Source organism: Stegodyphus dumicola, chromosome 8 (assembly GCF_044657685.1).
Source record: "Stegodyphus dumicola isolate Sdum_Otavi_A_Nest chromosome 8, ASM4465768v1".
Lineage (NCBI taxonomy): Eukaryota > Metazoa > Arthropoda > Arachnida > Araneae > Eresidae > Stegodyphus > Stegodyphus dumicola.
The window spans coordinates 73,460,887-73,486,758 of NC_140775.1; the positions used below are offsets into that span (position 1 = coordinate 73,460,887).

Below are 25,872 nucleotides of genomic sequence, written 5' to 3' on the forward strand. Positions count from 1 at the left end.
ATCAATTGATATCATGGATGATGAAATAAAGAATGAAAATATGTTTTATTTAAGAAGGGATAATGTATTGTTCATGTCTCGTAAGAAACAATACATATATTATATTATGCTTCACAGATGACTAATTCATAATATGTGGAGCAATTTTCAGTAAAAAATAATTCAAAAATGGAGAATTTTTCCCAGACTTTATTCAGAATACATAATTATTTTACATAGCCTTTATTCATCTTTTATTTCTGAAAATAAAGACATATCAGATTGTAACGTTGCGCGCCTCCAACTTGCACGCAACCAAGAGGTGACTGTGAAAACTGGATAAAATACAGAGTCTTGTGAAGGGTTTAAGTCCCTTTTTATTCAACGTAAAAATTACAATTGCGTGCTCTTGACGCTCAGAGACTGCGCCAACTCGGCGGTCAAATAAAAATAATAACCTGGAAAGGAACTAAAGACAAGACTCTAACTACGAGGCTCTCTAAAATAACTAACTCACCGCGTTTTACAATACCGCTGCTAATTCAGCAGACTTGGAGCTCACTTGAACGATTAACACTACTTCCCGGCAAGCACATAGGCCGAAACGTGGGGTTCTTCAATTTCTCGCTAACTACCTCCGCGCTCGTGAAGTAAGAATATCACACACCGAACTCGTTTCCTTCCTATTTAAATCATAATACTTCCGCTGATAATTTGAATCCTTGCGCGTTCTACTAAAATTCACATATTCTGGCATTGGCAGTTCCAGGGGAAAGTAAGGCTTGACAGGAAAGATAGTTTAAACTTAAAATAAATATTAGTTAAAATAAATATAAACCCTACATTTGCCGCTGCCAGAATTTGGAAAACTTGGAAGCAGGTCCTACAAACAACCTGTTGTAAGTTTCTCTAATTCTGAACTAACTGGCGAGAACCTCGTTTACACAAAAAAAAAAATCTTATGTAACAAATTGTGTACTAAAATTCTGTTGATCGTTATAAAGCTCTCTTCTTACAGCAACTTTTCCTGGACTTCATCAATCAATCTTGGTCTTTCCTTCCAGCATCTGGAAGGAATAAGTATCAGTATCTTTCTGAATACATTATAATTTACACTTTCTTGACACAATAAATTTTTGTTTTTAAACGATTCGTTTTTCTTACTTATTGCTTACTTCACATTCATTCAATTTTTCAAGCATTAATTTAACTTTACCCTGGCTCTCCACCGTGTGTGGTGTCAAACGGGAATATTTGTGTTTTAGTCTTCCAACACTTCCCCTAACCACCATGATTTGTTAGAATTCAACGACCAAATAGACACACCTTACTCGACATTCTACAATTCAATGAGCTACTTTAATATTCTTAAAAATTCAAATGTAGGTGGAGAACCCTACAAAACACATTCATTCTAACTTCCCCCTCATTCATCTTTAAACATGCAGGGTTTCGCTCTAAAGCATGACTTTATCTACAATTTAATACTTAAATTTTGACTTCATTGCTTTTAAGCATTCACTTTTAGCATCTACAATTTTATGCTTCTAGACTAAATTCTACTTTTACATAACCTTCAAGTATTTACGTACATTTACAAAATTTTAATACATGATTTTTACAATTTACCATAAAATGAATAAGAAAAAATAATTTTTTACTTTACTCATTCTTCACCAAGCTGGCGGCACTGAAACTAAAATTCTTATTAGTACAAGAATACGAAGTTATTTTTATCTTCGGCCAAATTTTGGCTTTAACATAACAGAATTAGTCTTTCGACCAACAAAAATGCTTGTTTTTAGCTTTTATACTTAAAGGAAATAATACTTTTGCCTTAGCTAAATAAAGTAAAACAAAACTAAGTCTCAACCGAGACATATTGACTTTCGTCAAAACATAGAACTTCGTACTTATGCATAACATTTCGGAACAAAAGAGAAAAAAAATTTATAGAAGGTTTTAACTTCTCTTTGAGTTTTCGATGCTTGAAACTCCGTCATTCGTTTTTGGCAAAATTGGTCCCAAGTTAGAGGTTTCATGGATGTTAATCTTCTCCTTACTGCCCTCCGAGTGTCGTCCACATTACTTTTTCTTTTGCGTCCTCTACATGCTGGCCTCTTGGCGGAGTAATCGTCTGGTGGTTGGCATTTCCGTTTTTCCCTGGGACGACTGGTCTTGACGTCCTCCGGTCTGGAGTCCTTCTTGAATTTCTTCTGTTCCTCGTATTTTTGTGCCTCCTGCTGGCGTTTCAGTTTCCAGAACGGCGGCCTTGCTGGCACCTGACTCTGTGGCCGTGTGCGCGTTCTCCTTGATGTATAATTTTTCCTGCAATCCTTTGTAGGTGGTGTTTTTCTCTTTACCACGGTTTCTTTACCCGGTGCATCTGTATTTTTGTTTTTCTTAAACGCTGGAGTCTGAAAATTATTTTTTCTTTTTGATACCGACGTCCGGGTTGTATAGGTCTCTCTTCAGTTCTCTGTTTCTTGGGTGGTGGAATAGTTGTTGTAGTCTCTGGACCTTCTACTTCGTTTAGACTTGAGTCCTGCAAGAAACTTTTAAGGATTTCAAAATCATTTGGATTATAGTATTTTTTCACCTGGTCGGGACTTGCTTTACAGATTTCCCCTCTCTCGTTCTTAAGATATAATACTACTCCTTTGATTTCCTGAATTACATAGGGGCCTTCAAACTTTGGAGCTAGCTTTGCCGTAAAATTGTCTGGGGCACTTGATAAAGAAAATTTCCGCTTCAATACTTTATCCCCAACTTTAAAATCTGCTTCACGGCGTTTTCTATCATAATATATTTTCTGCCTATTTCTTGCCGTATCCGAGCTTTTAAGCGCCTGATCAATCAGCTTTTGCACATCTTTTTGTTTAAACTCCTGCTCTCTTTGTTGCACAAAGAATAATTTATCTAAAGGCGTAATTAACTTTCTGCCTAAAAATAATTCTGCTGGAGTTTTTCCTGTAGTATCATGATTTGCTGTTCTTAAAGCATAAGCTAATTCATTTATGTAGCCATCCCAGCGCTTGTGATGTGTGCTCACGTAACTGCAAATTATTTTTACTATATTTTTATTAACTCTTTCTGCTATGTTAGCCTGTGGTCTATACGGAACCATTTTGATATGGCGTATGCCAAGTCCATTGCATATGTTTTCAAATATTTGACTAATGAATTGTTTTCCGTTATCGCTAATGACTTTTATCGGTGCACCGTATTTTAAAATGTATCTGTGTAAGAATGCATCTGCGACTGTTTTGGCTGACGCACGTTTAAGTGGAACAATTTCTGTCCATTTTGAAAAATGATCTACTATTACTAAAAGAAAACGATTTTTATTTAACTCGCTCTGGGGGAAGGGACCAAGAAGATCTATGCCTAAAATTTCATTCGGAAATGTAGCGCGAATGCTCTTTAAGTACCCGGCCGGGCTGTAATTAATATCATTTATTAACTGACATTGATTGCAGGACCTGACATACGCCGTTACTATTTTGTATAATTGCGGGAAATATACCACCTCGCGTACCCTTTTTAAAGTCTTTCTGACCCCTAAATGGCCCGCTGTTTTTGCTTCATGTAATTCCTTCAAAATGCTTAATCGAAGCGAGGCTGGGATGACTGGTTTATACTCAAGATTTTCGTTTGTTGTTTTCGTATAAAATAATAAATTATCTATTATTTCATAGTTTTTTGCTCTATTTCTTATCGCATCGATATCTGTGTGCTCGAAGCTTTCAGGGTCTTTCAAATAAGCATAGATATTTCCAAATTCAGGATCAGCTTTCAGTTCAGTAATAACCGTATCTCTAGAATCTAAAATTTTTGGAGTCAACACAGCGCATTTAAGTTCATTTCCTTCATCGTCCAGTTTTATACGAGAAAGTGCGTCAGCTACATTGTTTTCCTTACCCGGTTTATATTTTATTGTGATATTATATTCTTGGAGTTTTAGAGCCCATCTTATTAACCTGGGCGTTAGGTTTTTCCCCGAGTAAAGTCTACCAACAGCCGCATGATCCGAAAAGACTGTTACTGGCGATTTGCCGAAATAAACTCGAAATTTGTGTACAGCCATTAATACGGCTAATGTTTCTCTTTCTGTAGCTGTATAATTCCTTTGTGTCTGATTCAACGTTTTACTAAAAAATGCCAGAGGATGGTTATTTTGCATAAGAACCGCACCCACCGCATAGTCTGACGCATCTGCTGCAATTTCCAGGTTTTCGTCCCCCTCCGGGAATTTTAAAACAGGGGCATTAATGAGCGCTTCTTTTAATCTTTCAAATAGCTTCCGCTGTCCACGTAAATTTAGCCCTTTTTCTTTTGATAACTAAGAGTGGTTCAACAATATTAGCGAAATCTTTTATGAAAGATCGATAGCAAGAACATAACCCAAGGAAAGAAGAAAGTTTCTTGGCGGTGTTGGGCGGTGGGAAATTCTTAATAGCTTTTATTTTTGAATCTTGCGTTTCTATACCCTTTTTGAGAAATTTTATAACCGAGATTTTTAAGTTCTTTAGTTGCGAACTTGCATTTTGAGGCGTTAATTGTAAGACCGGCCTCTTTTAATAATTTAAAAACTTGTTCTAGATCATTAATGTGTTGTTCCAACGTACTACTTGTTATAATTATATCATCTAGATAAATTAAAGTTGACTTTCCTAGGACAGGCTTTAGAACAATGTCCATAGCTCTCTGGAATGTTGATGGGGCACCACACAACCCAAAAGGCATGCGTAAAAATGCTTAATTGCCCGATTTTGTTATAAACGCGGTTTTATGTACATCTTCGGGTCTCATAGCTATTTGATAGTAGCCAGACGTTAAGTCCAAAGTAGACATATATCTTGTCGATTTGATCTGTCTAATGATCTTGTCTATAACCGGCAAAGGGTAAACTGGAAATTTGGTAATACTATTTAGTTTTCTGTAATCAATAGCAAACCTCCAAGCCCTTTTATCCGAAGGAGGAAACTCGTTCTTTTTCCTACATAGTACGACTGGACTCGCGTACTCACTATTTATGGGTGTTATTATTTAATTCTTTAACATCTCCTGAATATGTTCTTCAATGATTACGTCTTTTTGTTTCTCATACCGATAAGGTTTAGTCCTACAAGGTTTTTCGGCATTTAATTGAATCTTGTGCGTAACTATTTGGCAGTTTCCTGGTTTTTCTGAAAACAAATGAGAAAAATTACTCACCACTTGCTGTATTGCTTTCCTTTCATGGTCATTCAGATGGCTAAGGTCCACTTGCGGTGTCTCCACAGGTTCCACCACCCTCTGGTCCATCTCCAACACCACGGAACTATCTTGAAAATTTAATGTGGCCCTCGCGGCCCTTAAAAACTCCATACCTAAAATAAGAGAATGTTGCAGATCTTTCACCACAAAAATTAATACTTTGAGACTTTCCTCTTTTACCTGTAAGTTTAATGATAATTTCCCGATGCAGTGACATGTTTTTCCTTGCGCCGCTATAATTTCCGTATTTTTCGTTTTAAATAATCGTACCCTATAAAAATTCTTTTTGAAGAAATTTTCACTCATAAAATTTCCTTCTGCTCCTGTATCGATGAGGGCTTCTACTGGTACATCGCCAACCAGGACTTGTATAATTGGTAGCTGTGAGTTTCTTACGATGACCGTATTTAAATGTCTATTTGAGGGTTTTTTTAAAACTTCCGGGGTTTGGACCCTCCCTTTCACAGGCCCCTCTACTCATTTAAAGCTTTCCTTTCAATCTGTGTCTTCTGGGTACGCGGATGTTTATTTTCAAATTTTCTTTTTGGGCCTTGACCTTCGAGTTTCGATGCGTTAGCTTGATAGTTCTTTCCCCCATAAGAGCGATTTCCATTTCTGGTTTCCTCATTTGAAGATTTCCTTCGGGTACTTTGAGAATATGTTTCCCCTCTCGCTTTTTCCGCTATTCTGCGATTTTGAAACTTCACTGCCAATTCGAAGAGTTCCTGCAATGTGCTTGGGTTTCTAATTTCAAAGTAATCTTGAACAGCAGGTAGTAATCTTGGTAATATTATTTCAATAATCTCCGCATCGGGTTTCTTTCCATACAGCATATCCGTTAGCTTGATTTTTCGTAGAATAAAGTCCGTCAATTCTGCTATATCCCGTTGATAGAAACTATATAGTTCGGCTTCCAGCCGTGCGCGATCTTTCACTATGGGGAAGGCCTTTACTAATGATTTTTTGAAATTTTCAAATATATATGTCTGGCTTCCAAATTCCCCTAATAAAAATTTGCCTATATTTTTCCACCATAGCGCGGCCTGTCCTCTTAGTGCTGATGTGGCGATGGCAACTTTTTGTCTTTCAGGAACAGGGTAGAGCTGAAAGTGGTTTTCTAGAGCTTCTAGAAATACCGCCACCGAATTTTTTCCGTCGAAATGGACGTTTGGCTTGATTGACGCTCTCAAAGTCTGGACCAGGTATCCAAATCCTTCCAACTGGCTTGTCATTTCTTGGTGTTGTCCAGCGGTTTCCATCCAATTTTCGGCCATTTCAGTTCGATAAGTGTTCGGGCGCCAATGTAACGGTGCGCGCCTCCAACTTGCACGCAACCAAGAGGTGACTGTGAAAACTGGATAAAATACAGAGTCTTGTGAAGGGTTTAAGTCCCTTTTTATTCAACGTAAAAATTACAATTGCGTGCTCTTGACGCTCACAGACTGCGCCAACTCGGCGGTCAAATAAAAATAATAACCTGGAAAGGAACTAAAGACAAGACTCTAACTACGAGGCTCTCTAAAATAACTAACTCACCGCGTTTTACAATACCGCTGCTAATTCAGCAGACTTGAAGCTCACTTGAACGAGTAACACTACTTCCCGGCAAGCACATAGGCCGAAACGCGGGGTTCTTCAATTTCTCGCTAACTACCTCCGTGCTCGTGAAGTAAGAATATCACACACCGAACTCATTTCCTTCCTATTTAAATCATAATACTTCCGCTGATAATTTGAATCCTTGCGCGTTCTACTAAAATTTACATATTCTGGCATTGGCAGTTCCAGGGGAAAGTAAGGGTTGACAGGAAAGATAGTTTAAACTTAAAATAAATGTTAGTTAAAATAAATATAAACCCTACAAGATAAAATTCCTTGAATAGAGTATAAATATTATTATTCAACCATATTATTTCAAAATTTATGAGTACTAGTTTCAGTTTCAGAAAATTCTGCTGGCAGAGCTTGCTCTTGACTCTTTATACATACCAGATTCCTGCCCATTGTTTACTGAAAAATAAAGAAGACTAATTTCAATTGTGAAACACGAGATCACTGAAAACAATGCACTATTCATTTTGCAAACATAAACCTGAAATATTAAAAATGATCAGATATGTTATGAGATTAATTATGAACAGGAAAATTTTCAGTACTTACATACTACCCCATTGGCCATGAAAATTGGTGCAGACCCACCAATCATTCCTGAGGAAATCCTTCACAGTCAATGGGATAAAGTGTTAAGTACAAATTTTCTGATTCCTCTTTAAAAATAAGAGAAAATTTTGGCATGTAGGTCCCCGAGAATGCATTGTTAACATAAAATGAACTATTCTCTATTATCCACAATTGGGGGTATCACCCTGGCCAAAAGGGCTCATTGTTGCCTACTTTAACAATTTTCTCTTATACTATTATTATACTACCAAGTTACATACAAACATAAGCATTTTTATTTGTTTATTAGCCATATAATATTACAAAATAAAGCAAACTAAGGCCCCCCCCAAAAAAAAATTACAAAATAAAGCAAACTAAGGGGGGAGAAACACTTCTTTTTTAGAAACTGTATGGCAACAGATGAACTGCAAAATATTTGTCCATTATACTTTATATTTTTCAAGCATTACCAAAGGAATGGAATGCCGTCTTGAAAAACATTTCTTATTTTTAATTTCTTTAAATATATCAATCACTTAAAATTATATGCTCGTATATCATTTTCCGGAATTCAGTTATAATTACTGGCATATTTAAACTTTGATTTTTAATCCTCTGATAAGCATAGTAACATACTAAAACACCACAGCTCATATTATCAGTTTGAAAATATGCAAAGGACAAATTATTTTCCATTTAGTGCTAGTAGCAAATATTTTAGCTAAAACCTTACACCATGTATGAATTAAAATTTGATACTCTTGCACACATGATTTATTTTGCGGATCATAAAATTCAAATACCATATCTGGAATATTTACTATTATTAATATCCAATGACAATTTAAATTTGCAGGGATAAAAAATAATTTTGCTGATTTTAATCTTGTTAATAACAGATCTTTAATACAGGAATTTGCTTTATGTATTTGTAAATTAGACTTAACAAAGGCAAAATCTTCATAACTTTAATATTTTTTTTAAAAAAAAGCATCAATTATAGTATTATAGAGCCATCCTTTTCGAAAACACAAAGATAAGATTTAAACAAGTGTTCTTCTTCATTACTTATAAAAGGATCTATAGATTTTAACATATATGGTGTAATTTCAATATCATGTGTTTTTAAACATGATTTGGTGAAATCTTCATTCATTCTAACATTTACTGAAAAGTTTTGCTCTGCTAAAGATGCATTTATCTTTTCCCGTGTGTGAGGTGAAACATTCTCAGTTAAAATATAAATAAATTTTCTAAATTGAAGGGTATCTAAAGGAAGATATAAGCCTAATTTATTTACATGTTGAAATGCATAACAACAGATGAAGACACCACAAAACTGCTTTCATCATTCCGTAAAGCATGTGGTGGACACTGAATATCCCATAAACTGTTAATTACATTAGACCATTTATTAGTTAAGTTTATGTATTTTGGATTGCATGAATTTATTAAAGAGTCATATAAATAAAAGGTATTTTTCTTTAAATCTGCTATGATCAGAACCCAATGAGAATCAATGCAAGCAGGAATCAATAAATATTTGAAAGAATTCAAAGAAATGGGGAAAACATTTCCAAGTGATAATGCGTCAGATATGATAAGCTGGGTAATCGAGGAATCAGCAAAAGTATATTCATCATCACTTTCTAAAATTTTGTATAAAAATGCATTTATGATTACATCAAATAACCACCCCCTAACAAAATCTGCACAAACCGATTTTATAAAAATTTCTTCACTTGTAATGATATAAGAATCTAAAGACTTTAAAGCAATACGATTGATACTATAGCAACCAAATTGAAAAATTCTTTTAGAAATATCTTTGCTAGACTTTAATGGAAGGGGAAATGATTTATTTTGATCAATTCTGGTTAAATCACACAGATATTGATCACTGTTATTTAAATCAAATGCTATGGCTTTAAATTTAATTTTCAGTTGATTTTTACATTATGGTAACTTGGCGATTTTTTGGTGAAAATTTGGCAACCAACTCTCCTACAGCAACCCTCTATTTTTTTTCCCCGCCGCCATTTTGTCTTCACGAAGTAAAGACATGTTTCTTTTCTTTTTATCTACTGAACACTTCTTCCAACAATCTACTAGCCGAATTGCACTTACGCTAGAAATTTTATCAAACAAAACTGCTTAATCATGACAAATATTCACTGCAAAATTGGGAAAAAGTGCACAATACCATACTCCTTACGCGTTTTTCAAAATAACACATACACATAAACCATGTACACGCCGACTTATTTTTACTTAAAAAAAATCCCAGAATTGCACAAAAATGGCATTGCGCACACTTCACTATATCCATGTACACTGCTTTTTTCTCATAAATTAAAAAAATTTCATGAAAATACATGACAATTTTCTCAATCTTTAAACCCGGTAAAAAGAACATATATGAAATTACCTGATCGCGAAAAAGTATTTACCTTTTACAAATATGAACATTTCCACATATAAAATAAATAAAATATCCAAAAACTTTTACCTCTAAATCATCTATTACATTATACACGTCACCAACGAATTCATACCGCAAGCATTACAAATACTTAGTATCAAATATTTAAATTATTTCCATGCACGTTTATTTCAACTTAAACTTATACCAAATTCCTACAAACATAAAATTCACAAAATAACTATCATTTAATTAAAATATCACTAAACCATGCACACGTCGACTTATTTTTACTTAAAAAAACATCCCAGAATTGCACAAAAATGGCATTGCGCACACTCTTCACTATATCCATGTACACTGCTTTTTTCTCGTAAATTAGAAAAATTTTAAGAAAATACATGACAATTTTCTCAATCTTTAAACCCGGTAAAAAGAACATATATGAAATTACCTGATCGCGAAAAAGTATTTACCCTTTCCAAATATGAACATTTCCACATATAAAATAAAGAAAATATCCAAAAACTTTTACCTCTAAATCATCTATTATATTATAAACGTCACCAACGAATTGATACCGCAACCATTACAAATACTTAGTGTCAGATATTTAAATTATTTCCACGCACGTTTACTTCAACTAAAACGTATACCAAATTCCTACAAACATAAAATTCACAAAATAACTATCATTTCATTAAAATATAATTAAATTCAAAAACACTACTTAAAATATAAATGAGTACATACATTAAATTAATAAAAATTACCTTACAATCCTAATTACTTTAAACTAAATCATTGCTAATAACAATTTTCCCAATAATACCAAATTCCTGTCTACCTTACATTTAGAACAATGCATAAAAATAATATCCTCAAATAATTAAAAATACTAACTTACCTAATCTTCTTCAGAATCTTGATTACGTGGTGGATACACTTTTCTAATTCATTCAATAAAATTATTGAAAGATTTTTTCTGCGAATTTTTCCTCCATATTTCCTCCGCTAAATAAAAAGCAAACTTCTCTTTATCACAAAGCCTAAATACCCATTTCGAATTCACTTTAGTTAGGGCCATGGGATCCAAAAATTAAACAACACTGTTTCACACAACACAGAATAAAGCTAAATACAAAATTTCCACATTTTTTCCCGATTTCCCCCCCTTTTCCGATTAAAGAAATGTAATTCGTCCATTAATATCACATGACATATCCCATGATCTCTCATTTCCCTCACGCAAAATAATGCGTAATCGGAACTGAGTACTGCTCACATTATTACCAAAGTCCCAGGTAGTAACCTTTATCGCCTCCAAAATGTCGCCAAACTACCAGTTACCATATTGTAAAGATCAACCTAATTTTCTTTTCCACACATTCATTTATTTCTGGGTCATCTACACTATCATTAAAATCTTCGATTCTTGTTCTGCTGACGTTTCTGCAATTTTCTTTTTTTAGAAGTTTTAAACAATTGTGGGTTAAGTTTTTGATTTGGTGAAATTGGACATGATGCACTTGAAACTGCTCTTGAATTTTCATTCGAGTTTAAAATTCCCCTACATTCTGCAACTAATGAATTTAATGTTATATGAACTCACTTTAACATGACATTTTGGACTTTTGGTTGTCTTATTAATCGCAGTAATTCTTCTACAAACTTTTCACATGCATTTACTCTCTGTTCAATACTTTGTGGAATGTAATGATTAACAGAATACACATTTATTGATTTCATATTTTCATTGAATTTCTGATTCGATTCAAGATTAATCCCTGAGGGATTAAACATACAATCATTTTGTCTACTAGGAAATGAACCTTATGTATATGTTTGCACAGCAATTTATCTAAGCAATTGCTGTGATACAAGTGACTACACAATGAGACACAATACTTTAGGGCATCTATAAAAGCAAAAATCCTGACACGGCCAAATTTCAAAAAGATGCTGCACAGTATATATTTTATTTTTTGCCTGGGAGCAAACAGCCCAAGAATTATCAGAGCATTTATTTACATCACTGTCCCTAATTTTTAGTCCTCTCTGATGCCTACTTAAACAAAAAATTGAATTTCTGGGAGATACATTAGTGTATAATTTATAGGTATGCTTTAAATATTTATCTTTCTCAATTGTCAGAAGTGTAGAAATTAAAATATCTAATCATCTATTATGTCTCTGCTTAAAATAAACAGTTTTCAACTGATTGTGAAAAGATTCACAGTACATGTTAGTATCAGTAAATGCATGTGGAAAGTTTCGATAACATAAAGCCCATTCTTCTAATTATTTTTATAATTTTCAGAAAAATATTCAATAAAATCTCTACTTTTCCTAGAATAGTCATTCAAAAATTTCCTTATTTGATCATGAAAAGTGATCTGGTTTCTTTCATGTAATATTTTTGTTAATTCTCCTAGCATTTTTTGTCGTACTTCCTTATCTACCACTTTAGAATTAAGTTGTCAGAACCAACTTTGGCGTACGTGCCACGAACATAAAAGATGCTTAACGTTTTGGCCAAATACCTTTGAAAATGCAGGATATGTAACTTTGTCATCTGTCATTATGCAGTTTACATATAAATTTGGTACACGACACTTTAAACTATTAAATAAACAATAAAGAGTGTCAGCATCTAGAAAATTAGTAATAAAATAAGCAACTGGATAGCCAAAACCAAATTCATCAGGTTCTATAAGATTAAGAAGGTAAAAATCATACTGGTTAGTCTTATGCAGAGAATCGATACATAGAATCTCTGTACAACCTTTTATCATCATTTCTTTCTGTTCACGTGTCTGAAGACCAAAAGCAAACGATACTTTATGATTTGTAAGATTATCTAGATCAGTTGGACCGTACAAAGTTGAATTATTCTGAGGCTTATAATATATATTATAATAACACAGGATTGTATGCTTCACATTTTAAAGTTTCAATGATTGAATTAATAGAAATTGCATCACTACTTGGACGCAATGAATTGTTTAAATATCTAGAATAAGCACAAATAGCTTTACGGGAGACAAAGCTTTCCTTTACAGGGAAATTATTTCTATTCTCGCGATTTCCTGATCCATCTTGTAAGATATCCCTATTTTTTGTGGAGGCACAGACAAACGTAAATTTGCTTTTATCAAACATCGCGTACTTTGTTTCAATGGCTGATATTTAAATCAGCCATTGAAACCCCCTCCAGTCAGAATAGGACACATAGACTTATTTTCCCTCTCTTGACAATTAATTTCACTGCTTTCTATGTGATCTTTTAGTAAACAAAATTTATTAAAGTGAAAGAAACTTAGGCCAGAACTACAAGTGCTTTCTCTGGTCATAGAAATGTTCTTTTCCTGCAAAGCATAACTAGAGGCAGAGTAAAAGTCATCTTTTGTACACAATTTAGGTTGTGAAATATCAAAATTTGTTGAATCATTTTTTAAAATCCCTTTGCCACTAACAGAAGAACAATACAATGGATAACAATCACTGAAAGAAACAGCACTTGCCTGCTGTACACTACAACCAGCAGCAGCGACTGCATTTTTTAGTAATGGTCCCGTGTAGGCCATTACACTTTTTAGGCGCAAAACAGCTGAAGCAGCATTCTTCAGACGCAAACCGCCACTTACAGTTAAATCTTTCCTTGGACGCCACCATCACCAAAAGCACAAATTGGATTCTTCTGAAAGCTAGCAATTGGACAGTAGTATTCGTAGAAGAATTAACAGTGAAACTAGCACTGCTCCTCAGAAAACGGCCAGAACCACGGACTGCAACACGTCTGGAGGTGTCAACATCAGCAAGGGTGTCATTTCTACGACAGGGGCTGGGAGTGACATTATTCCTTGAATGCAAACCAAAAGCAGCTTCTTCAGATGATCGCCAGTACCATGAACACCAACAACAGGTATGACAACATTCTTAGGACATGGGCCAGGGGTAGCAATGTTCCTTGGATGCAAATCAGAACCAGAGCAAGGGACGGCAGCATTCCTCGGATGTGAACCAAAACCATGGACAGAAACATACTTAAAATGAGAGCCAACACTACGTATGGCAACATTTCTAGAATGACATCTAGGTTTAGTCTCATTCCTTACAAGCAAACCAGAATCAGTTCTACAGAGTGATCCACCACCATGTAATGAGACCAAGAGCTAGCATCTGGGTTGGCAACGTTTTTAGGATGTGAGCCATGAGTGGTATCATTTTGCAGATGCAAACTAGAACCATCTGTGGGGTTAACAGCATTCCTTGAATTAAAGTCACCACCATGGACAACACATTTAAAACGCGATCCAGCACCAGGAATAGCAACACTCTTCAGTCAAGAGCCAGAAGCAGCTTTAGCAGCATTTCTCAAATCAGAATTAGCCTTTTTAGTAGCATCTACAGCACAACCATGCTTCAAATCAGTTGAATAAAGAGGATAAGAAGGGCTTGCAGAAACAAAAGAATCACTCAGAGGTGGAAAATCCAACGCAGTAAATGAAACACAAGACAATACAAAATGACTTACCTTTGCAGAAACTGGCTTTGAAGTCAAAACAGTCTTGATATTATCCAGGAAAACTGCCACAAGATTCTTGTTCCCCAGACGGTTTAGGCATAATCCATCCCTAGCCAATAACCTAGCTCCAAATTGATGAGACGACGTGCAAACAAAAAAAAGCTTCTCGATTTTGGCATTAATTTTCAAGTTGAGAATTAATTTCTACAATTTTTCTATTAATTACCTGTAAACGGTTTAAAGCTGCTACTCGCTGATTTAAAGTTGTGAAAAAATCTTCACCACGTGGTAGGATATCTGAAATGACAACATTGATATTCGGGTTCAAAGTTTAATATCCTTAGAGAGGCAATCGTACTTTTTAAGAATAACTTCAACACTGTCATTCGAATTGTTGGTACCAACATGTACCAAAATCAAATGGTATCGATTGTCCAAAAAGGATTTAACTTTTCTATCATTGCACCAGGAAAAGAATGTAAATCTACTTAATAATTCAGAAGATTCGCAGGTAAATATTCATCCAAATATTTAACCATTGAATCTCCAATTATAAGCAATTTCATCTTTTTTGGTTGCGTATCGGCAAAACAAACACAACTACAAATCGAAACACAGATCAATAAATTGGTAATATATACTGTAAATAAAATGCAACTATAAATTAAATGAAAATCAAATCAAACACTAATCATAAATATAACAAAATACAAATAATTATTAATAGAAAAAAAAGTAAATAGCTCAAGTAATGCGAGAAAAATGGCGCAAAAAATACACACCTCACTCCCGCTAATATTAACACGTGAACCAAATTCGCGCCAATTCTTCAGACAGACAGACAGACAAAGTAGACAGATGTCTTGTTTTGCACGCGCTAAGTCTTTCTGCACCGATGGGCGAAAAATCAAGCATAGGTGCGAACGAAAGGTATATAGAAAGAGGGACAATTTCGTATTTGAGGAGAGTAAAAAGGAACTTCGTACATCTTGTACGAGTTCAAAAGGCCAGGAAGAAAAGATGGGACAAAATAAAATTTAAAATAAATGGCCCAAAAATAATAGAGGGAAAAATAAAAAATAAATAGAAAATAAAAAAAAATTTAAAAAAATAAAAAAAGGGCCTATAGAAAAGGAAAGGAAGTAGAAAATATCCTAAAATACGATTGTGTCCATGAGTGTAGTTAAAAGGAGAAGAAACTGTCTTCATTTACAATAAATGGTGTCTCACAGGTGTGTTTGTGTAGTGAGTATGTTTGGTAATGGTGAATAGATGTGTTACTGGGGAAAAAACAAATATTGACGGTGTTAAAATGCTTCGTATCAAGGTATTTAGCATGGAATATAAAGTAATATGTACGCTTGTATCCTGAGATATCAACAAAGGTCATCAAACAAAAGTATATATTAATTTAACCAAAGTAACTTATGCTACTTTCATTCTCAACATTTTCATACATTTTTCAAAAAGCAGCAGCAGACTAACAACATAGAACCATATACAATACAAGACCACAACCGCACACACCAAATATATATATATATATGTGTGTGTGTAAATTACTAAGTATATGTATTAAAAACACAAATTAAACAGTATTTATTAATTTAACTATCATAATTTATTACAAGATTAATTATTTTACTATCATAATGTATTACTAGTTAAATAATGTTAATATAACACAATGAGGCACACTGTTATTTATATAAGCTCATCGTTCTAAAAATTCATTTAAGTCGGTGAAGAATAAACCATCCCTTACATATGGACATTTAACAGATAGCAAAGAACAGTATGAGAAAAAATCGGTGAGGTATAATATTATTTAAAGGCGAAACTATATTCAAGCGATCTAGAAAGAAAAGAGAATCCAGAAGATCCGAGAGGGAAATAGCGCGATGCCCAAATTATCCCTCTCATCCCCAAATTTTCCCTCTCTCGAGATTCCTTAAGGGCTTTGTTTGTAAGTGTTGACAGACGTGAACTGATAACGCTGGCGTCTGTTTCGAGTTGATACACAAAGGAAGCCACAAGCAATGGCAATTTCAAGTATTTTTTAATGCTTTAAACTGATGAAAAATTAAGATTTATTGATTTAAAGGCACTTATTTATAGAAATTTGATTTAGTTTAGATGAAAGAAAAGTACTTATCTTAAAATTCCAGGCTTTTGGAGTACATCCTTACATTGTCCGCTGTTTTATTCTCGTCAACATCGGAGCCGAAATTCATTGGAATGATATAGGTTTTGTAGGGGGAAAATAAACATTTTTCAAAGAAATTTAATTGATAATCACCAAGAGGAAAGGAAATATTTTCACTTTTTTACGGAGCGCAGCGATCGTGCTGCCGCTTGCCTCGGTGATGAAATGAAACACCGCGCCAATTCTTCAGCTTGTGGAAAAATTTACGGAAAAAAAAAATAACGCCAAATGCTTGCAAGTCCGTTACAATTATGCGACTACAAACGCTGACGGTTTACGGAAGTTAGCGGGTCTCACGTGACTGGTGGCAACAATACGTCACAAACTATTTGTCTGGGTTACTATAATTGGCTGTTTTCCACTTTTTTATGTGAATTTCGAGAAGTTTAGTTTATAGAAAATCCTTAATATCATCATGTAAACAAACACCGATGGCAAAAAATTATTTGGTAACTACATCCATTACGTATTGATAAATGTTTCGACATGATTACATATAACTGCATTAATAACCAAATAAAACAAACTTAGATTACAAATGCGTTATGTAATGGAGCATGTTACTAAAACTTCAGAATTGTAGAATCCGGAAGATTTTTTTTTCCGAGTTAAAAGTATAACAAAATACGAGCAGTGTTCTAATAATTTTTAAATCTTCATATTCTTTAATATTACTGCTGTTTTTGATAACATGATCATAACATAACTGATGATCATAACATCATTTAAAATAAAATCTAATTTAAAATAAAGTCATTTAAAATAAAATCTAGTAATTCTGCTGAATACTGCTTTTCATGAAAGCACGAGAATATTTTAATGGGATTATTAAAGTATCTGTAATAAAGAAAAAAACAAAGTAGGTTAGGAATAAACAGTAAGTAAAAGGAAGATTACTAATAATATATATTAACTATTGTATATATGTGTAATTTTGTGAATTGTGAAATAATGATATTTGTTCATTTTATAATTTAATAAATAAAAATTGTGAAAAAATTATATTTGTTCATTTTATAATTTAATAAATATTATGAAAAAGCTACGTACTTTTTAAAAAATCATTTGCACATGTTTTTCATTATTGCATTTAAGTTTTATTCATTATTTGAATCAATATATATAAGAATATAAGAGAATCGTATACATTTTATGAGTAAAATATTATACGCAGTATGAATGGAGATATGTTACTGTAAGATCCTAAAGTCTGGTAAATCCTAGGTTTTACCAGTAAAACCTAGCTTTTACCAAAGTAGCTTGTTAAAAGCTCGAAGTATGCTTTAATATGATTCCACTTCAGCCTTTGAGGTAAAACCGAGGAGTTACCAATGCCTTCTGGTAAAATCCTGAAACGAGGGATTTAAATCAACCTTGAATAAGCCTCCGCACACAAATTCCGTCATGACACTTTTCTGTTCCTGCCTCTCCTTATTTGCACCATTCGCAGTCTAACTTGGACATAATTTAAACAAGTGTAAGCAACTACGATCTAAAAAAGAAAAAGTTTGGGCGCAAGTGCAGAATCGCCCACTTATCGATGTTCACATGGACAAAGTCAAGGGAGTGCTTAGTGCCGAGTTTGTGTAATTCTCTGATGTTATTTTAAGCAAAAATAGGTTGTTGTGTACATGGACACTGAGTTTGTGCAATTCTTAGACTTGTTATTTTCAAGTTGGCGATTTTGAGAAATGCGCTAAACAGGGGTGATTCTGCACTTTCCCTGAAGTTTGTTTCCATTTTTACATACTTTGCTTTTTTTATTTTGCTGATGGGAAATGAGTGATGATATGCGGAAAAAGATTATGACATTTTGTCTGAATTTGTAAAAAATAAGCCTGATAACTGCTTTTATTTAGCAAGTGAGAAATATGTGATGGAGAAACACACAGTTCATTACAGAAGGTTGAAATGCTGTCGTATTCTAATTGGAGGAAAGGACAAACTTATAATATCACTATTTGCAAAAATCCTATATTATGTTACAACTGATGAAGTCTTCAACACAGCACTCATATTGCAATTGGCCATGGTGAAAGAACTTGCATGATTAAAGAACTGAATCGTAAGTACAAGAATGTAACAGTAGAACCTATTTTCACATATTTAAGACTATGCGAACCATGTCAGAAGAAACAAAAAACTGTGAAAGATGGGATTGTAATTAAATCAGTTGTGCATAGTGAAATGAATTCTCGATGCCAAGTCAACCTAATAGATATGCAGTCCAATACTGATCATGATATGAAATTCATTTGAGTGCATCAAGATCATCTTACACAATTTGTCCTACTCCGATGTTTACACAGTAAAAGAATTGTTGAAGTAGCATATCACTTTCTGGATATTTTCATAGCTTTTGGATCCCTGAGCATTCTTCACTCTGATAATAGGAGGGAATTTTGCAACCAAATCAAATCATAAACAGTTTATGTGAAATGTGGAGTGATATAAAAATAGCTCACTGAAAACCGAGACACAGTCAGTCACAAAGTTCTGTCGAACGGGTGAACCAAGATGTTGAGAACATGTTGGAAAGAAATAAGATAGGAAATTGGTCAGAAGGATTAAAATTTGTTCAAAAATAAAAAACAAAGCATATCAGGAAGGATTGAAATGTTCATCTTAATGAAGCTATCCTGATGTCCTGCAAAGTTGTCTTATGAAGCTAGGACTTGCTAACTCAGTTTTGCCACATAATTTGATTAGTAACATGACCACTGAACAGGATTTAGAAAAAAGTTATAAGTATGTATTACTAATGAATGTGTGATTAATACAGAAAATGGGAAAACTAATCTCGAATCAACAGTTGATTTAGAATTGCAAGATAATAATAATGCATATGAAAAATAATCAGACATAACAATGGAAGCAGATACTAAAGTTTGAATTGAAATGAAAGAACCAGATATATGCTCTGACACAACGGGTGCAATTATCAAGAAAACTCAAAATGTGAAAGTGTTTCGAGAGACAGTTAAGGAAGGACTTCAGAAGCAGGCAAAGAAGATGAAGACTGTGTCTACTAAAAACTTTCCAAAACCTATTTTTGGAAAAATGTTAAAATAAAAGTACCTGATATTGATAGATCAAAAATGGATCCAAAATCAATAATAGCCGTTATTAGAGATATTTAAGATGATGAGTTTTTATGTTTTTGATAGTAAGTTCGGTAAATTAAAATCATTGTAAACAGGAAAGCAGTTTATTTTTTGTAAAGAAAAATTTTTTGAACATTGAAGAAGTTGGTATAGAAGAAGTAAGTGTATGTGAAATAGTAAAAAAAAAAAAAAAAAAAATTCTTTAGTTGGGGTACAAGGACTTAGAAAATGCAGCTGTTAAAAAAAGTGCACTACGAACATCTGTTTGTGCAAATCAGCTGATCTACTTTGTAAATCCAAATGCCATAACAATCAAACTTGTAACAGGTAATAAAATGTATTAAAGTAGTAGTACTAAAGAAAAACATGCTACAGTTTTCTTATTTTTTTAGTTACGTGCTTATTTAACTCTCCCTTATATGTTGTGGTATTTCAATTCCTAGGTTTTTAATCTTTTTTTTTTTTTTTTTTTTTTCCTCGTTTTCAATCTTAGAACTTTGTATTTATCAAGTAATAAAACAGAAGCTGCTTACAGTATCAACTGTATTCAGGCTTACAGTACTGGATATTAAGATCCTTCAAGATTCAGTGTTATTCAAGTTTGGCATGTTTGATAGTGAATACAAGTAAAATATGTTACGAATAAGAAATATTTGAATTTCAGTTATTATACTTGATGCTCAAGTCATAAAAATGTTATTTATTCCTTGTTAGTTGAAATCATATTTTAGGATATTATGAGTTAAATTTCGTAAACTATATACTTAAAAAGAAAAACCTTTGAAAATTTGTCCTTAGGTGATAAAACAATATTAAAATATAGCATATAAGCATAAAATTAGAATTCAATAGCCAAGCCAGAATTTAAATTACTAAAGTTTAAAATGCTAAATTTAAATTACTAAAGTTTAAAATAGTGTGAAAAAAGTCTCATGTTATTTCGAGCTTCCCAATTATGTTTAAGTAGAGAATTCTTTGTTAGAGCAGGACAAAGAAGGAAGTGATCACTATCCATAAAGCCAGAATGGCAGAGATAATCAAGACTATTAAAAATTCCAGTCTTACTCATGTGAACAGCCCAGCAATGATATTCCACTGCTAATCAAAACACAACTATTGTATCTTCACTAGGGCACCAGTCTAGTAAATCATCAAAATCCTTGAGTTTTTCCCTCAATGTAAATTAAACAAAACCCTGCTGAATTTTAAGCTTTGTGGCTCAAAGTTTATCTGAGACATCTATGAAAGTCTAAGAATGTTGTTGAAACTTGAGTTGAAAATTTGTATCTCATGAGACATGCACAGTTGTCCAGTTCAGTATAAAAGTAACTCTTAGGGTTGTTTTTTTCAATGCCAGTCAAGGTGAAGAATCTGATTTTGCATTTGTTCCAATTTGTTCTTCAAATCCTCAAAGGCAGTTATTAATTGAGTGCTGGAATATTTCATAACAGTAAGTAGGTTTGTAAGTTGTAAATAAAGTGGAAGTCGCATATCCCCACCTTACTCCTGTTGTTTAATTACATTGAAAAAATTATTAATCTTTAACATTAGTTCCTCCACCCATTAATTCCAAGACCAATTCCTATTTAAGACAATTACCATGTAGTTAAAAGTTTAGAAACAATTATTTCAATGATAATTCCTCCAATCCATTAATTCCAAGACAAATTTCTATTTAAGACAATTCCCATTTAGTTAAAAGTTTAGTATTGAGGCACATGGATATTATTATATAAAACTCCAAGTCAAAAGGCTTGTGACACAATACAAAAGTTATACAGGCAGGCTTTTCTGTTTCTATGCATGTTATTTAATTGGCACCAAGTACTCAAGTCTTCATGACATCATTTAATTAACTATTTCTGTGTACCTTTTTTGAGGATGGAAGACCATGTCACCAAATTTTCAGCATACATCAATACATTTACATCCCTATCTTCTAACATAAATATAAGGTTGTTGACATGTATATTACAAAGAAACAGCTGAACATAGTATCCTAGGGAAGACGGGACTGAAGTTGCTTGTGATGAGATATGAGTAAAGTGTAATGCAATATGTTGTGTTATTCATAACACAGTGCATTTATTATAAGACAGATCATTTAAAAAAATCATTATTTGAGTTTTGCATTTCTATTTTTTATTTTATTTTCTATTACTTGATTCTCCCTTTAAAACAACTGTAATAATAGAGATACAAGACTGAAATAATGATTTTGTTTCTTACCTGCTTTAAAATGAACACACTGTATGTCAGTGTTAGACTAATATCAAATTATATGGAACTAGAAGCATATCTTCTGTCCTTCATTTCTTTCCAAATTCAGTACCAAGCATCATTTCATCATGTGGTGGAATATGCAAATTAAACTGTTGGTAATACAGGTATAATTCCACTGCGTTAATGCTGCAGCCATCCAAATTTTGATAGAGAACACCCCTGGGGATACATCTGAGGGTCTTCCGTTCCTTCTTTCCAACAAGCTACTCTAATAATTTTGTGGTTCAAATGTTCGTTAAGTTCGTAAAAACGTTATTGATGCTTCTTCTAGCTTTTCCACCAAAATTTGCATTAGTGTTATCCTCACAATAGGCAATGATTTTATAGTTCAAATTATTATTTTTTAAAATAGTACTTATTGAATCAAAAATTATTTCTGAAGTTTCACCTGGCAGTGAAATAAAATCTAATATTCTAATTTTAATTTCTGTTTCTAGATCAAAAAGTTTAACAATTGTGGAAAATAATTTAAAATTTTTGTGGTTGGAAGCATCATAATATATGGATATAAATGTGCATTTAAAATCTAATTGTTTCTGCAATTGTGAAAACGAATATAGTGAAAAAACATTACAAATAATTGCTTCAGTTTTTGTCGTTGCTTCTGCAAATTTTTTGTCGTACAGTGTTTTGATCATTTACGATGTACAATCAATTGATCTGAAACTTTGAGTGTGGTTTATAGTGTGGAAAGCAAATAGCCCTTGAGCTAATGCTAGCTGTTCCTCCATTAACAATAGATATTCCTTGACGAGACGTAACGACAATGATCGAACACCACCGAGTAAATCTAACTCGTTACATCGCCTATTTTAGTGTACTCTGCATACATTTTATGTGTTTTTTTATTTATGTATTTTTTATTTCTTTATATTTACTATAATAATTAATAAATAATAGGTAATATATTTTAACAGTACATTTAAAATAAGAAATGCAGATGTTTTCTAAAAAAGCGGGACATTTTTAAAAATCTGTGGGGCACGGGATAGTCCTCCAAAAAGCAGGACTGTCCCACCAAAATCAGGATGTGTTATCCTAGTAATTTTGACATTAGTAATAATGAGAGCAATAATTGCATTACTTTAGCATTTTTCTCTTCATAAAAGAAATTGAGTAATGTACTTCAACATTGATGTGATAAGATAGAATCCTTCTGTAAGTGATGCCAAAGAACTGAAAGATCTGCTAGAGAAAGGGGATAATTATTTTATTTTAGAAAATATTCACCAAATCATTGCATCAGGAACTTGAACAATGGAGATCATAATTAATTAATCATAGTGAAGAAAAAGACCATGCATTTTGCTTCTGTTTTAGCAATAATAAAAAATCACTCTCTTATGATGCATATAAGGACTTGGAGCATTTACATCTGCCTCTGAAAGGAAATAAAAGACGTCTATAAACCACCTGAAACCTCATGAGAGCTTGCACTAGAATCTGTGCGGTCACACCAGATGACATTATTTAGAAATAGGGGCCCACCAGCGGCCGAGCGGTAAAGTCGCTGAACACTGGTAGTTCGGTCCAAGGTTCGAATCCCGCAAATGGGTTGGCTGCATGGCCGTTTTCGTGGTTTTACCCATGTGTAACGTGTATACGAGCCAGTTTCCCTTAGAAAGTCCTCCACAAAGGCATCCCTCCCCTTAGGCAGATAGCCCTCAAGGCTTTGCCATAGTTAAATAACCTAACCTAACATTTAGAAATAGTTGAGATTACAACAAGTGGAAAAAAAATCTAGTGTTGAAAAGGCCTAATCGTGAATCCCATAAGAAATGATTCACTTGTAATCTAAAATAAGAGACAGTAGATTCGATGCAATAAAATTATTAAATGTAGGCTTTAGTGTACAAAAGCATAGCAAAACATGTAATGGCCACTTCCCAAAGTTCAGCTGAACTTTTATATCCAAATTGTTACTGAAAATATCTAAAAGACTACTTTAAATTATTTCAGAAAAAAATATTAAAGTAAGTTGGTTTATTTTATTTCTGGGACTAAATAAACGAAAATAATTTATGCAGAAAAGCATTAAAATATAATGATTTATTTTGTTTCTGAGAAGATAAAACAGAAGAAAAGTTATGCAGTCAGGAATGCTAAGTAATGCGACATATTTTTAGATAATAGTCATTAAATGATGTAAGCAAAATACATTATAAGGTTTCTTAATGTGGATGAAGGTAGGTTCCATGTATAAAAATTTCTGAAAATTTCACATATGAAAATATATTCTGAAAATTCAATTTAAACTGAATATTTATATTAACAAACATTTATCAGATGCAAATATTCTTGTCCCAAACATGTGTGCTCAAAGTCATGACAATAGATACCACATGAAAAGAATACATTTAGGAGTTCCATAAATAATGCATTAAGGATTTGAAGCACAGAGCTGATTTTTATATTATCTCTTTACGTTCTCTGAATCATAAGAACTGATTGAATTGGAAATAATGCCTCAACGTTTTCTGGTGAAAGGTCTAGAAATTATGTGTTTTTATAATTATAAATATCAATACATATTTTTGAGGTTACACTGAGGAATTTTTAAAACATATATTGCAATGCTGACTCTAACTAAGTAGAGCATTACATAGATATTTTTTTGCCTTAAGCAGAGGCATACCCCTATGTTTATTGAAATTAATGATATTTATACGCTTTCATATTCATTGAAGATAAATATTTCAAATCACAACATTCTAACACTTATAATATGTTCAATCATAGCTTTATATATTCAGAAAAATTACGTTACAATTAATGATCTATATTTATGATGTGTTTCTGAGAAATGTTTAAAAAATAGCAAATATCAAAGAAACAGAATAGTTAGCAATGTAAAAAATGCTGTACTAATTATGTAATTTTATATACAGTCAAAAGTCGTTAATTCGGAGACCCATAATCCGGAATGATCTATAATCTGGACCTCAAATCTACAAAATTTCTGCGCATGCGTCGCTTTGACGCATGCGCGTAAGACCTTTACGGCTGCGAATATGCGTGTGCGCATGCGCATAATACGTTTACGCAAGCGCGTTTAATGTATAACGGACGGTATAAGCTAAGCTGAAATTATCTAATTCAGGTAATGTTGCAGATTGCGTTGTTCCTTAATCTTCGAATTGGATCCGGCTTATTATTTTTTGCAGACTGTTACAGCAATTTTATAAAAGTAAGCTTGAACTTTCGATTATGTCAAATAGAATTTCCGATATATATTTACTAATATGTAAAGGATCTACAAAGCGAAAGTATGTTTCGAAGTCCATTAAACCAAAAGTGGAATTGCTGCAAAAAATGGATAAAGGCATATCCTTTGATTATCTAATCATTCCGAAATATGTTTATCAATTTCACGCTGCTCTGCGGGGGAAGGGAAACGACACGGCGCGCAATGAATTGGAAGTTGATCTGTCAGCACTATCCTTATCTTCAGGGCAGATGTTTTTATTTTATTTGTCTTATAATTCCTTACTAAATGCAGTATTTTATCTCCATGTACTCCGTCTTTGATATGATTTAAATCAAATTCCTCCTCATTATAATTCGCTTCCGATAGTGAAGAAAGTGACACAGAGGTTATTGAAAACGGAAAAATTTCGATTGACAAATTAGTCGGTATTCTCGACACAGCAATTATAGGACTTGAACAGCGGAACTTTGTAACTGAAGAAGAAATTATGTCTGTTTATAGAATTAAAGAGAAAGTATTATCACATAAAACAAAGCAACTTAAACAACTTACATTGAAAGAAATGTTTAATAAAAAAAAAAACAAATAAATATTAAGCTTTTTTTTTTTTTTTTTTTTTTTTTTTGTCAATTTTGATATCCTTTAGATCATAATTGTTCTTTATTTCATAAATTACGGTTTCATATTTTTAATTTTATAACTTCTGCATGCCATCTTACC

General features: G+C 33.1%; 1 protein-coding gene across 1 annotated transcript in view; it reads right to left on the minus strand.

The window, feature by feature from the left end:
• The window catches only part of LOC118201630 (condensin-2 complex subunit H2-like), an 87,608-nt gene extending 72,432 nt beyond the window's left edge, over window positions 1–15,176 (minus strand). The window contains exon 1 of the mRNA XM_085822001.1: window positions 15,134–15,176. The gene's annotated coding sequence lies outside the window, so the exon portion shown is untranslated. The remainder of the gene's footprint in view (window positions 1–15,133) is intronic.
• Between the last annotated feature and the right edge of the window lie 10,696 nt (window positions 15,177–25,872).